Here is a 13,533-nt window from a genome sequence, read left to right on the forward strand (position 1 = left end):
CAAAACTCCTTTGGCGTCCCAGAAAACGGTGAGTAGCACTTTACCTGCAAACGGAGTGCTTTTGAATTTCTTTCGAACAGGTGATGACGGATGTTTCCACTCCATGGATGCGGTCTTCGATTCGGGCGTGTGATGGTGGACCACGTTTGATCCCCCGTCACAATCCGAAACAGAAGGTCATTGCCAGATTCATGCTAACGCACGAGATGTTCCAGGCTGAGCGCCATGCGTTGTTCCTTGTGTGTCGGGGTCAGTTAGCGGCGCACCCATAATGCTGACACCGTCCTGTATCGAAGAATGTCGTGGATGATCTTGTGAGCTCGCTCATGTCCGATTCCAAGTTCTCCGCTACTCCATCGATGGTGATACGCCGGTTCCCTTTAATCATGTCATCCACCTTCCTGACAATTGCATCTGTAGTGGCCGTGCGCGTCCGTCCAGGTCTCGATATGTCCTGCACTTGCTCGCGTCCATCACTGATTGGTAGCACCATCTCCGCACCATTTGCCTCGACATCACACCTGATCCATTTCTGTGCCTGATACTCCACGTCCTCATTCATAGCGGATAACATCTCTCACTTCCGCCTGTGACCACGACTCCAAAACGCACCTTCTCTCCATAGCTCCGGGAAAAGACTGAGCGGCTTTGAAAATAATGAAATGGCTCTGAGCACTAAGGGACTTAACATCTGAGGTCATCAGTCCCCTAGAACTTAGAACTACTAAAACCTAACTAACCTACGGACATCACACACGTCCATGCCCAAGGCAGGATTCGAACCTGCGACCGTAGCGGTCGCGCGGCTCCAGACTGTAGCGCGTAGAACCGTTCGGCCACCCCGCCCGGCTGGCCTCCGCTTTGCGCAGGCACTGCGACAGCGCCATCTGCTTGATCGCGGTCGACCTCTACCCAATGGTGTATCGGTGTCTTGCACGTGCGCATTCACCTGCCGTGTCGTCTTTCTCCCATATCACACAACTCTGCCCACAGTCGACAGGGGAAACTTATTTTCCGACTCCCCCTCAAAGAAAAAGCTGAAGCAGTTCCTTTTGTCAACCTCATAACTTTTCCCTGAAAAAACTAAAGTATGGCAATTTCTACTTGTCAAAAAGTGAAGCAGATAACCCCATCCAAGCAACATTACTTCATCTTATAGAGACTGAATGTGACGCAAATACTATTGGAACTTGTTACAGCAGACAGATAACGCCACAGGATGCCTACAAAAGCCGAGCACACAAATCGTCCTCGTCTTATTAATTGATATAAATTCACCTGACTGAGGTGTGTAATCCTCTGAAACACCTAGTGCGAATAGCAGCAAATGTAACTGATTCTGTAGTTTGTATTTTCCTTTGACATTCACAGCGGACACGGTCAAGCTTCAGCTAAAATCTCTGGTAATCCATCAAGGCAAGTGGGACTGCCGCTGAAAAAAAAAAAAAAATCTTAATATTTGTCATAACGTCTTACGGGACCGAACTGCTGAGGTCATCGGTCCCTAAGATTACGCACTACTTAATCTAAGGACAGCACACACACCCATGAACGGGGGAGGACTCGAACCTTTGACGGGGGGAGCCGCGCGGACCGTGACGAGGCGCCCTAGACTGCGCGGACCATAACAAGGCGCCCTATATAAATGACCTAGTAGATAGTGTCGGAAGTTCCATGCGGCTTTTCGCGGATGATGCTGTAGTATACAGAGAAGTTGCAGCATTAGAAAATTGTAGCGAAATGCAGGAAGATCTGCAGCGGATAGGCATTTGGTGCAGGGAGTGGCAACTGACCCTTAACATAGACAAATGTAATGTATTGCGAATACATAGAAAGAAGGATCCTTTATTGTATGATTATATGATAGCGGAACAAACACTGGTAGCAGTTACTTCTGTAAAATATCTGGGAGTATGCGTGCGGAACGATTTGAAGTGGAATGATCATATAAAATTAATTGTTGGTAAGGTGGGTACCAGGTTGAGATTCATTGGGAGAGTGCTGAGAAAATGTAGTCCATCAACAAAGGAGGTGGCTTACAAAACACTTGTTCGACCTATACTTGAGTATTGCTCATCAGTGTGGGATCCGTACCAGATCGGTTTGACGGAGGAGATAGAGAAGATCCAAAGAAGAGCGGCTCGTCACAGGGTTATTTGGTAACCGTGATAGCGTTACGGAGATGTTTAATAAACTCAAGTGGCAGACTCTGCAAGAGAGGCGCTCTGCATCGCGGTGTAGCTTGCTGTCCAGGCTTCGAGAGGGTGCGTTTCTGGATGAGGTATCGAATATATTGCTTCCCCCTACTTATACTTATCTCCCGAGGAGATCATGAATGTAAAATTAGAGAGATTAGAGCGCGCACGGAGGCTTTCAGACAGTCGTTCTTCCCGCGAACCATACGCGACTGGAACAGGAAAGGGAGGTAATGACAGTGACACGTAAAGTGCCCTCCGCCACACACCGTTGGGTGGCTTGCGGAGTATAAATGTAGATGTAGATGTAGACCACGCGGCTACGCCACGCGGCTGCAGCCAGAGACTCGAATAGTGATAACAAAACCATCGGCTGTATTTGATTACAACGTTATTTATTCTTTTTAAAAAGTGGTACAAGTTTCGACACCAAATGGTGTAACCTGCCATCCACAACCTTTTTCGTGTGCATTGACCAAAATCGTATGAGGTCTGACCATGTTGGGCTTGTTATTGTCACGGAAGGTACGGAATCCAGATAATTTTGGCCCGCTGCATATGATTCTTTTCATTGCACGTGGATGGCACTTTACGCTTGGGGTCTGAAGATGACGCCATTTGGCGTCGAAACTGGTAGCATGTTTTAAATAGAATAAACGACGATGGATTCAAATACAGCTGATGGTTTTGTTATTATTATTCAAGTACTAATCTAAAATGTTCGCATTTAGAGAAACTGTTTTCCTTTTCCAGTGCTGCTTATTGCGACACAAGATAATCACCACCACTGGCACGTCGCGAGAACGCGCTGCATTACTGCGAATTGTGCGCCCCGATAGCTGAGTGGTCAGCGTGACGGACTGCCGTCCTACGGGTCCGGGTTCGATTCCCGGCTGGGTCGGAGATTTTCTCCGCTCAAGAACTGGGTGTTGTCTTGTCTTCATCATCATTTCATCCCCATCCGGCGCGCAGGTCGCCCAATGTGGCGTCGAATGTAATAAGACCTGCACCGAGGCGGCTGGACCTGCCCCCAAGGGGCCTCCTGGCCAATGACGCCAAACGCTCATTTCCCTTTCCACTGCGAATTAGGCACGTAACGCGAGGTTACAAGGGCGTTAAGCTCACTACCTGATCAGAAGTAACCGGACACCCCTATGTAATGCTGAATCGACCACCAGATACCACGAGAGGCGGACCCGCCATTATAAAAGGAGGCAGGGAGCACTGTGTTGTCAGTAGGAAGCAGTAACAGCAGAATGGGTCAGTCGAGAGAGCTCAGTGATTTCGAACGCGGACTAGTCAGTGGACGTCACGCGAGTAACAAATCCGTCATAGACATTTCAATCCTTCTTAAGTTACCCAAATCGACTGTTGGTGATGTGATTGTGAACTGGAAACGCGAAGGAACAACCGTAGCCAGCCCAAGGTCAGGCAGGCCTCATGTACTGATGAGCATTTCGGAGGATGGTTGTAATAAACCTCCTGAAATCAACGGAAGAAATAAGTCGTGAGTCCAGTGTGCTACCAGCAGTCCATCTAACACAATTAGTCTGCGTAAAGAGTTAAAAACAATGGGGTACAGTGGCCGAGCAGCTGCTCAAAAGCCACACTTTGCTGCAGTCAATGTTAAGCAACGCTTAAAGTGGTCAAAAGAGCGATGCTGCTGGACGGTGGATTACTGGAAACGCGTGATTAGGAGTGCCGAGTCACGCTATACTCTGTGGCAAACCGTTAGAACGGTTTGGGTTTGCCAAATGCCTGGGGAACGTTACCTGCCGTGATCTGTAAGGCCAATAGTGAAATAGTGAGGAGATTGTTATAGGTTGAGGGGGGGAGGGGGGGGGGGGCTCTTGGAGGAGTTTATGGTCGTTAGTGGTTAAGAAAACGCTGAATTCGTTAGGACGTCAACTCATTTCACAGTATTCTGTGCTGTGTACAGAAGAGGACCACGTCGAATACGATGATTGTATCAGCATATTCAGCATATCAATGCACTTTGTCATGAAGCAGCATATGTAAGCTAATGGTTTGTGGACAATAACGTTCCTGAAATGGACTGTCCTGTACAGACTTCTGACCTTGTGGAAACTATATTACTGGTTGTAACTTTTACATTTTTATTCAACTGAACTTTGAAATATGTTTTCATTAACTAATTTTCGGATAAGAAATATGTTTTCGAATACTGATTACTTTCTATATCCTATTCGCAGTAGCAGTAACAGAGTAGTGTGTTTGTATTTTTATGGACGATGGAGTTATAGGTTGGGAGGTAATTCTGAGGAGAAGTGACATTCATCAGTCTGCACAGTGCGATTCAGTACGTTACGTTGTAAGTGCTGGATTGCAAAGACTTGTTCAGGGTGTCGAATCTTGTTGTCACTAACAATGTGGGACAGGTTGTCATATCCTGCATTCTTAAAATATGATATTCTCTAGTTAGCAGTGAATATATAATTTAAAAAAAAAACTTTTCTTCGCTTTCGAAATTTGCGCATGCTGCCATCTTAATTTGGTTGTTTATTGCAGCGACAGTGGACCATTGTGTTGGCAGAACAACATATGTATTTAGTAACATACCACAAGAATCTCATATTACATCAAAAAACAAACAATAAAAATATTTGCAGAGCTGTTTTATACAATATTGCGTCACATACTGTTGTTTAGTTTTATATCTTCTTTCTCTTCCACAAATTAATTAAATGACTTTTAATTACTGTACTTGTTATTTTATTTGCAATCTCGAACGTTCCTGTTGCAGTATTCAGCACTAAAGTGATCTTAAGTCATTCTACTGGATGTAGACACAGTCACTCAACCAAAGCAGAAACGTTTGTAAGCTGCAAGTAGCACAGACATGGCTGGAGCCCACTGCATTCACGTGGCAGTGACGAGAGATGCACTCATTTACGTGTAGTGTCCGGTGGGTGGTGCACCACCAGACTGTGTGTGTTCCAGCTGAAGCTGCAAGCCAGGTGCAGCCTTGTTCCACGCCACACGCCAGATCGCCTACCATGCCACTCCGTTAGCCATGCCTAATATCGGCCACTTTCACATTAACATCACCAGGACGATAGAAAATCCTCCATTTGTTAAACAATAGGTCAGATGCAATTTCTGCATAACACCGACATATTGACAGCCTAGAGTTACAGATTTTTTTTACTTATGTCATGTTTTTTCTGGGATATTACCTTTTGTTGTCTTTCATAACTTCGTAACCTACTCAGAAGTATTGCGGTATATTGATAATTTTTACTTATGGACCGTCTGACAGCAACTGAATAAAACACAATTTTAGTGCCATACGCGTTTCGCCTTTATTTTCTGCAAGGCATCATCAATGGCCTGGAATATGTACATATGTTAGCTATTTAATTTACATTTTTGTCACTGTGCCTATAGGTTATAAACAGTTCTGGTGGTTGGTATTTCCTATTAAGTAGTAATGTTTTGAACTGTACTTACAGGTTGCGTGGACAATTTCTTACATATTACGCTCCTGTTGCATTTTTGGTGTTCTTCTTCTTCTTCTTAGGAATGCCAATATGCGGTTTTTTTCCCCACATTCCACAGCACTATGAACTGAACGCTTGTTTCAATGCAATGTTTCGGTTTCTGTTGCCGACTGTCAAATGTTTTTGCCAAAGATCGAATGTTATTGCCAAACTTTCGAGTGTAATTATTGAAGTATCTGTGATCTGTTCGTGTATGCATTTGTGTGTGTGTGTGGTGTGTGTGTGTGTGTGTGTGTGTGTGTGTGTGGTATGGTGTGGGTTTTTTTTGGCTCTGCTTATGTGTGTGTGTATTTTGGTGTGGTATAAAAAAAATACCACACCATAACACACACACACACACACACACACACACACACACACACAGCACAAAAAAATTATATCATACCAAAACACACACACACATACACACACACACGAGCACACATACACATACACAAACGCACACACAAATGCATACACGAACAGATCACAGATACTTCAATAATTACACTGAAAGTTTGGCAATAACATTCGATCTTTGGCAAAAACATTTGACAGTCGGCAACAGAAACCGAAACATTGTATTGAAACAAGCGTTCTGTTCATAGTGCTGTGGAATGTGGGGAAAAAACCGCAAATTGGCATTCCTAAGAAGAAGAATGACACCAAAAATGCAACAGGAGCGTAATATGTAAGAAATTGTCCACGCAACCTGTTAGTACAGTTCAAAACATTACTACTTAATACGAAATACTAACCACCAGAACTGTTTATAACCAGTAGGCACAGTGACCAAAATGTAAATTAAATAGCTAACGTATGTACATATTCCAGGCCACTGATGATGCCTTGCAGAAAATAAAGGCGAAATGCGTATGGCACTAAAATTGTGTTTTATTCATTGAGGAAGACAGGACTACAAAAGTTGAAGATACTCAGAAGTAGGTGGCACTTCCTTAGCATTTCGGCAACGTTCTTTACAACAATTGTACTCCAATGAAAGTAGTGTATCACAGCGTACTGGTCGCAGTGTGGTACCTAGTAAATACTCTTTACTTTCATTTTTTTAATTTTTGAATGTAAATTGAACGAATATAAATTTGCATAGGTGAAAACTATTTTTAATTATTGTTATTTTACAAACATTCACTCTGGCAAAATATACGAAAAAATAAAACATACATTACAGTTGCTGTGAGTTTTTCTTTTCCAATGAAGCATTCCCTCATGGTGTTTAAAAAAAATTCTAGGAATTCTGTGTCTGATCACATTCTAAAACAATTCAAATAAGTTGACAGACATCCTGTGCTATTCAAAATACTTATCTGGAGCTCAGTTTGTTATGCAGGAGAACAAACTTGCCGTTTGTTGATCTACTGCTTGATATCTTTTGAGCCGTCGCTGCCGACGTCAGTGGACAACTGTCGCAGATCACATTACATAAGTCGAGGACCACATTCTTATTTATTGATATTCCGGTCATACACTAACGGGAAAAAATCGCAGCACCAAAAACTAATTATTGTAGAATAATGAAATTTCGGGAATACATTAGTCTAGGTAACATATTTAAGTTATTAACATTGCAAGATCACAGGTTAATATGAGCGCAAATGTGAAATGGTGTTATATTAATAACTGGTGTAATCGCCAGAATGTCGAGAGTAAGCATGTTAACATGCACGCATTGTGTTGTAACCGAACGTGGTGCCAGTGATTATCAAACTGGACTCGCACTGGTGAGGCGTCTGGCCATACTGATTTAGGGTTTCCGTGATCTCCCCAAATCGCTTCAGGTAAATGCCTGGATGGTTCCTTTGAAAGGGCACGGCCCATTTCCTTCCCCACCCTTCCCTAATTCGATGGGACTGATGTCCTCGCTGTTTGGTCCCCTACACCAAATCAAACAACCAACCAACCAGTTGTGTTGTTCAGGCGCCGGATGCCAGTTTGTGGGATGGAGTTCCATACCCGTTACACTTAATCGGTCAATACAGGGACGGGTAATGCTGCCTGTGGATGACACTGGAGTTGTCATCCGATGATGTCCCATGTTTGCTCGACTGGAGACAGAACTGGCAATCGAGCAGGCTAAGGGACGTGTCAGCACTCTATAAGGCATGTTGGGTTTCAACAGCGATATATGGGCGAGTGTTATCCTGTTGGAAAGCCTACCCTGAAATGCTGTTCATGAATAGCTGTGCAACAATTCTAATCACCACATCGACATACAAATCTGCTGCCGACCGGTATTGTTGGTATACCTCGATGTGGACAGCTGAAAATGTGTGCCCCGACCGGGACTCGAACCCGGGATCTCCTGCTTACATGGCAGACGCTCTAACCATCTGAGCCACCGAGGACACAGATGAATAGCGCGACTGCAGGAACTTATCCCTTGCACGCTTCCCGTGAGACTCACATTCCCAACTGTCCACAATTCTACATATGTATTGTACCGTATAGACATTTGCCCAACCACTCATTACTCGCGCACGCTTTGCCGATTCCCGTAAGAGTTTGGGCAACCTGTGCGCATTCGCACAGACGAAGGTCAATGGCTGGGTAGCTTTTAACTATATATACGAAGACAGTAACTTGTTCTCGAAAGAACAGTTGCTGTTGATGACCGTGCAGCTTTTCCCTGGAATAAATGATGACTAACGGAAAACCTCAGCTGCCGACAGGTATTGTTGGTATACCTCGATGTGGACAGCTGAAAATGTGTGCGCCGACCGGGACTCGAACCCGGGATCGCCTGCTTACATGGCAGACGCTCTAACCATCTTTTTTTATTTTTATTTTTTTATACAAAAGCAGAGCAATTCCATTGGCGTCAGCTTCAAAAAGAACGCATGCCGAAACCCGGGATCGAACCAGGGACCTTTAGATTTTTTTCCCTGCTTACATGGCGCTCTATAAGGTACAATACATATATAGAATTGTGGACAGTTGGGAATGTGAGTCTCACGGGAAGCGTGCAAGGGATAAGTCCCTGCAGTCGCGCTATTCATCTGTGTCCTCGGTGGCTCAGATGGTTAGAGCGTCTGCCATGTAAGTAGGAGATCCCGGGTTCGAGTCCCGGTCGGGGCACACATTTTCAGTTGTCCACATCGAGGTATACCAACAGTACCTGTCGGCAGCTGAGGTTTTCAGTTAGTCATCATTTATTCCAGGGAAAAGCTGCACGGTCATCAACAGTAACTGTTCTTTCGAGAACAAGTTACTGTCTTCGTATATATATAAAAATCTTCATTCAGGGTGCGTGAGACAATGACGACAGTGCTCCTGCTATCAGACGGCATCGCACCCAGACCATAACTCCAGATGTAGAGCCAGAGTGTCTAGCACGTAGACGAGGTGGTTGCAGGCTTTCAACTAGTCTTCTTCTAACCATTACACGCCCATCACTGGCACCGAGGGAGAACCACCTTTCGCCAGGAAATACAACATTCCTCCAACCTACCTTCCATTGATTACTCGCCTGACACCTCTGAAGCCGAAAATGCCGGTGGTTTGGGTCAGTTGGATGTACGCTACAGGGCGTCTGGTACGGAGCTACCCTTAAAGTAACCGTACGTTTGGTCACAGTGGTGCCAACTGCTGCTCAAACTGCTGCTACAGATGCAGTACGATGCGCCAGAGGCGTACGCTGAACACGATGGTCTTTCCTCTCGGTAGTGCCATGTAGTCCGGTCTTCTTGCGACCGTACCTTCTCGTGACCAGCGTTGCCAGCAATCACGTACAGTGATTAAATTCCTGACAAGTCTTTCAGAAATATCGTGGAAGGAATATCCAGCTTCTCGTAGCCCTATTACAGGATCTCATTCGAACTCAGTGAGCTGTGGGATATGGCGTCTTTGTCGTCTTAATGGCATTCTTGCGTTACATCAACTCAGCACATTCAATTTCAAAGGTAACTATCGGCCACAGCGCTCCAGCGTGTATTTAATGCGAAACTTATTTGCATCTTATAATGGTGCTACTAGCACGACTCTTATTCGACTGACACAAAATCTGAATACACATCAGCTTTCAGGCGTAGAAACACGCTGACGAACCTTCGTGTATGTCACACAATTCCTTGGTGCTGCGATTCTTTTCTGTCAGATTAGTTGGTGCTAACTGCACACAGTAAATGTTGTCGTAACTTACTCCGAATCACATGACTGAATTTCCCAGGGCTTCGCGCTATATGAAAATCACGAATGTGTGCCCGTAGCCTAAGATTACGCGTGTGTTCCGTGCAGGAGGTGGGAAGTTAGTCCTGTGCAACCACGCGTACTTGCCGAACTGTCGTAAATATAGTTGAGTGCGAAAAGGAACAGTTTTGGATTCGGCGGCTCGCAGCCCGCGCTAGTTGCGGCAGCAGCCATAGAGGTAATTAATTGCCGGTCTGCCCTGACCGCACACACGAGGTTAATCCAGCCACGCGCTGCCGGCTGCGCAGCGTCTGCCGGGATGCCTGCCTCGTAGGCGTCCCTCGCTGGCAGTCGGCAAATGGTAGCTTGAGCGCGCATGGAGATAGCTCATCTGAATCGTTTAAGAGCAACGGAGCGCTGCCTGTTGAACGATTATACTGATGACTAGCGATGGTTGTAATAACAGGTAGCTGTGCCACAGTGCAACAAATCACCCTCCAGCAGGGACAATGACAACCGGTGACGAGCCACACTTGGTATTATCGCTAGACAGCGATGCGGAAATGGATTCGTTCAAGCTCCATGCCTCATCACAGAACTGGGAGAGGGGAAGGAAGGGTTGGAGGATTGCTGCTGTGTCAAGTAGCACACGTTGTGATTTATGGCAGACCTGACGTCATACAATGCTGGTGCATGCATGTTTCAGAGCATATCGCTCAGCGCACATTGTTAAACATGGGACTCAGCAGCAGATGACACATACGTGTTTCAATGTCGACCCAACTACGCTGTCAATTACGACTGAAGTGGGCACGGGCCTCATCACAGAACTGGGAGAGGGGAAGGAAGGGTTGGAGGATTGCTGCTGTGTCAAGTAGCATACGTTGTGATTTATGGCAGACCTGACGTCATACAATGCTGGTGCATGCATGTTTCAGAGCATATCGCTCAGCGCACATTGTTAAACATGGGACTCAGCAGCAGATGACACATACGTGTTTCTATGTCGACCCAACTACGCTGTCAATTACGACTGAAGTGGGCACGGGACCAACATTATTGGACCGCGGATCAATGGAAACAAGTTACCTGGCCGGATAAATCACGGTTCTCCTTACACCGGGTCGATGGTCGTTTGGGGATACGCTGTCATAATGGAGAAAGGCTGCCCGAAACCACGCTAAAGAAACCCCGCCGGTGGAGCGGTATTATACTGTGGGGGGAACGATCATTTGGGTTTCCGTCAGACCTATGGAAGTAAACGAAGGCACGATAGCTGTAGCTTGTGGGAACGCTACTGCGAACCACCAGAATTCCTTTGATGTCCGCCCCAACGCCTTTGACATCTTCCAGCATGTTTGCTGACCGTGTTGAAAGGCCATAATCGTGCTATATTTGTTTGGTATTGGGACTACCAAATTAGCCTGAACTGAAAATCATAGAACACTTCTCCGGCTCCGCACCCAAGAACCACAGATCCATAGTTTATGCGGGCTTCGTGACCTCTTGTTTTGACACTAGTGCCCCCTGTGTCTGGGAACCTACAAAGATCTAGTCGAATCCGTGCTAGGCATAATCGCTGACGCATTGCGTTCTATAAAGGTGGGCCAACACATTATTCAGCATGTATTTCTTATCAAACCACGTAGATCATCCAAACCAATAACTGCTTGTGAGTGTACATCCCATCTTTATGCACACTTCCAGAAGCGGCAGCCATGCCAGGTTGTCAATTGTGTCGCACTGCAGCCCTATTTCTTCGGGGGCATGACAGTCACCGGTGCCCATCGAAACCACTGACAGTCCTTCTGGTGGCTAAACTTGCGGCTAGAAATTATTTTCATAGGCCCCGAGTACCATAAGGACTGCCATTTAACCTTACTCTTTTGACTAGCCTCAGTGTGTCAGTGACTCTACATCTTAATGTGTCTGACTAGTGCCACCTCGATACCGCTTCACCGAGCTGTAAACCCTGTCGTTGTTTCCCAATCTCACAGCTACGACTGCTACGATGTCACAAAAGTATTGCAGCGGTAATATTCTTAACGAGTATCTGGTAGTCTTTTGTAACTCTGTCTGTCAAAAATACAGTTGTTTTTTCTTTTCACGAATTATTGTTGGTTTGGGAAGTACATGCATGGAATAGAAACTAATTCCAATGTGCGTTCGGTATTTCGTAAGAATATAAATATCGCTTATGTGGTAGTAACATACGAGGGCGTGGCGAAATGTAATGCCTCCTAATTTTGTACACCGTTCTCAATATCATGCATACTACCCGGTCGACTTTCCCGCTTTGCTGATGCAAGTTGCAACACTCTGCCGCTAAAGGTCTCGGAATACTAGCGTGTAGCAAGGCAGTGCGTAACGCATGCATAATCAATACGTGAGAAACAGCTTGCTGTAATCGAGTTCTGAATTCGGAGAGTTCATGCACACATGAGAACTCCCTCACCATGACAATGCCACACCACATAAAAGCGCTGTGACGTCTGTAACAATTCGGCGCCTTGTGTTGACTGTCATCGATCACCCTCCATACATTCCCTACCTGTCCCCGTCCGATTTTCATCTGTTTACAAAACTTAAAGAACACCTCCGAGGACTACTTTGATAGTGATGAAGCGGAGCAAGCGGAGTTGAGGTTTTGGTTCCGTGACGGTATCAACAAACTGGTGTCTCATTAGGAGAAACATTTTCGTCGCCAGGGTAACTATTTTCAAAATAAATCTGTAAACATGAAGAATAAAAATGTAGAAGGAACAAAGATGTAGAATATTAATAAAGCTGAATGCTTTAAGAGTTTTGAGATATGTCAGAGGCATTACTTTTCAGCACCCTCTCGAGGTAATACATGTTAGAATAATTTTTTCGATAGCGAATACATAAACGTGTATTATTTATTCGTTAGCTTGATGATATAATTGAATATTCACATTTTACCATAAGTCATTGAGGCCTTGACCAGAGCAATGTGTGATCATATACAGTATACACAGGGGAAGACAACAGTGTGGGTGGCGCTGGAAGCTTCTCGAACAAAAAGAAGGAAGCCTGCACTAACGTGGGGCACGCAGAGTACAGCCAAGGACCACAGCTGTCCCACGGGCGTGGTGCCCCTCTTAAATACGTATCTTATGTTAGTGCACACTAGCTTTTTCCCGTTCGAGAAATTTTTTTGCCGGTAATTACAGTATTGTCTTCCTCTCTCGATTATGTTTCAGTGTCTCTATCTTTATTAAATCTAGTGCACGCTATAATATGCGAATTACTTGAGCCACCGCTATTTGGCTGCAAAAAACAACTCTGAAAAAGGTGAGCCCAGGGAATTGACTTACGAGGTCTGGAGGTGTTTCACTCCGGCACTTGCGACTAGTACAGCTCGCTGCAAGTGACAAAGCAGTAGCCCACGTCACTTCGCTTATGTGCAGCATTTCGTAAAATGCTATGTTTATCGTCTCTTAACGTGGAATATACCGTAGCAGTCTTGCGTACTTCATGCAATATTTTTCCATGACAACAATTCCTGGAACGGTATTTTGAATGCACCTGCTTGACTTAACGTTGCAAAGCTACACAAAGTGAAACGAGCACGTAAGAGCGGTAGTAGGGAAAGCGAATGGTTTTCTTCGGTATATTTGCAAAATTTTAAGCAAGTGCAGCTCATATGTAAAGAAGGCCGCGTTTAGAACACC

General features: G+C 45.2%; 1 protein-coding gene and 2 non-coding genes across 3 annotated transcripts in view; 2 read left to right on the top strand and 1 right to left on the bottom strand.

Moving 5' to 3' along the window:
* The window catches only part of LOC124613225 (protein cycle), a 996,167-nt gene that overhangs the window by 641,381 nt on the left and 341,253 nt on the right, over positions 1-13,533 (top strand). The gene's annotated exons all lie outside the window — the stretch shown is intronic.
* Trnat-ugu lies at positions 7,985-8,058 on the bottom strand. The gene has a single exon. It is a non-coding gene; the product is annotated as a tRNA-Thr (tRNA).
* Trnat-ugu lies at positions 8,715-8,788 on the top strand. The gene has a single exon. It is a non-coding gene; the product is annotated as a tRNA-Thr (tRNA).

The sequence above is a fragment of the Schistocerca americana genome, chromosome 4, assembly GCF_021461395.2.
Source record: "Schistocerca americana isolate TAMUIC-IGC-003095 chromosome 4, iqSchAmer2.1, whole genome shotgun sequence".
In the NCBI taxonomy this organism is placed as follows: Eukaryota; Metazoa; Arthropoda; class Insecta; order Orthoptera; family Acrididae; genus Schistocerca; species Schistocerca americana.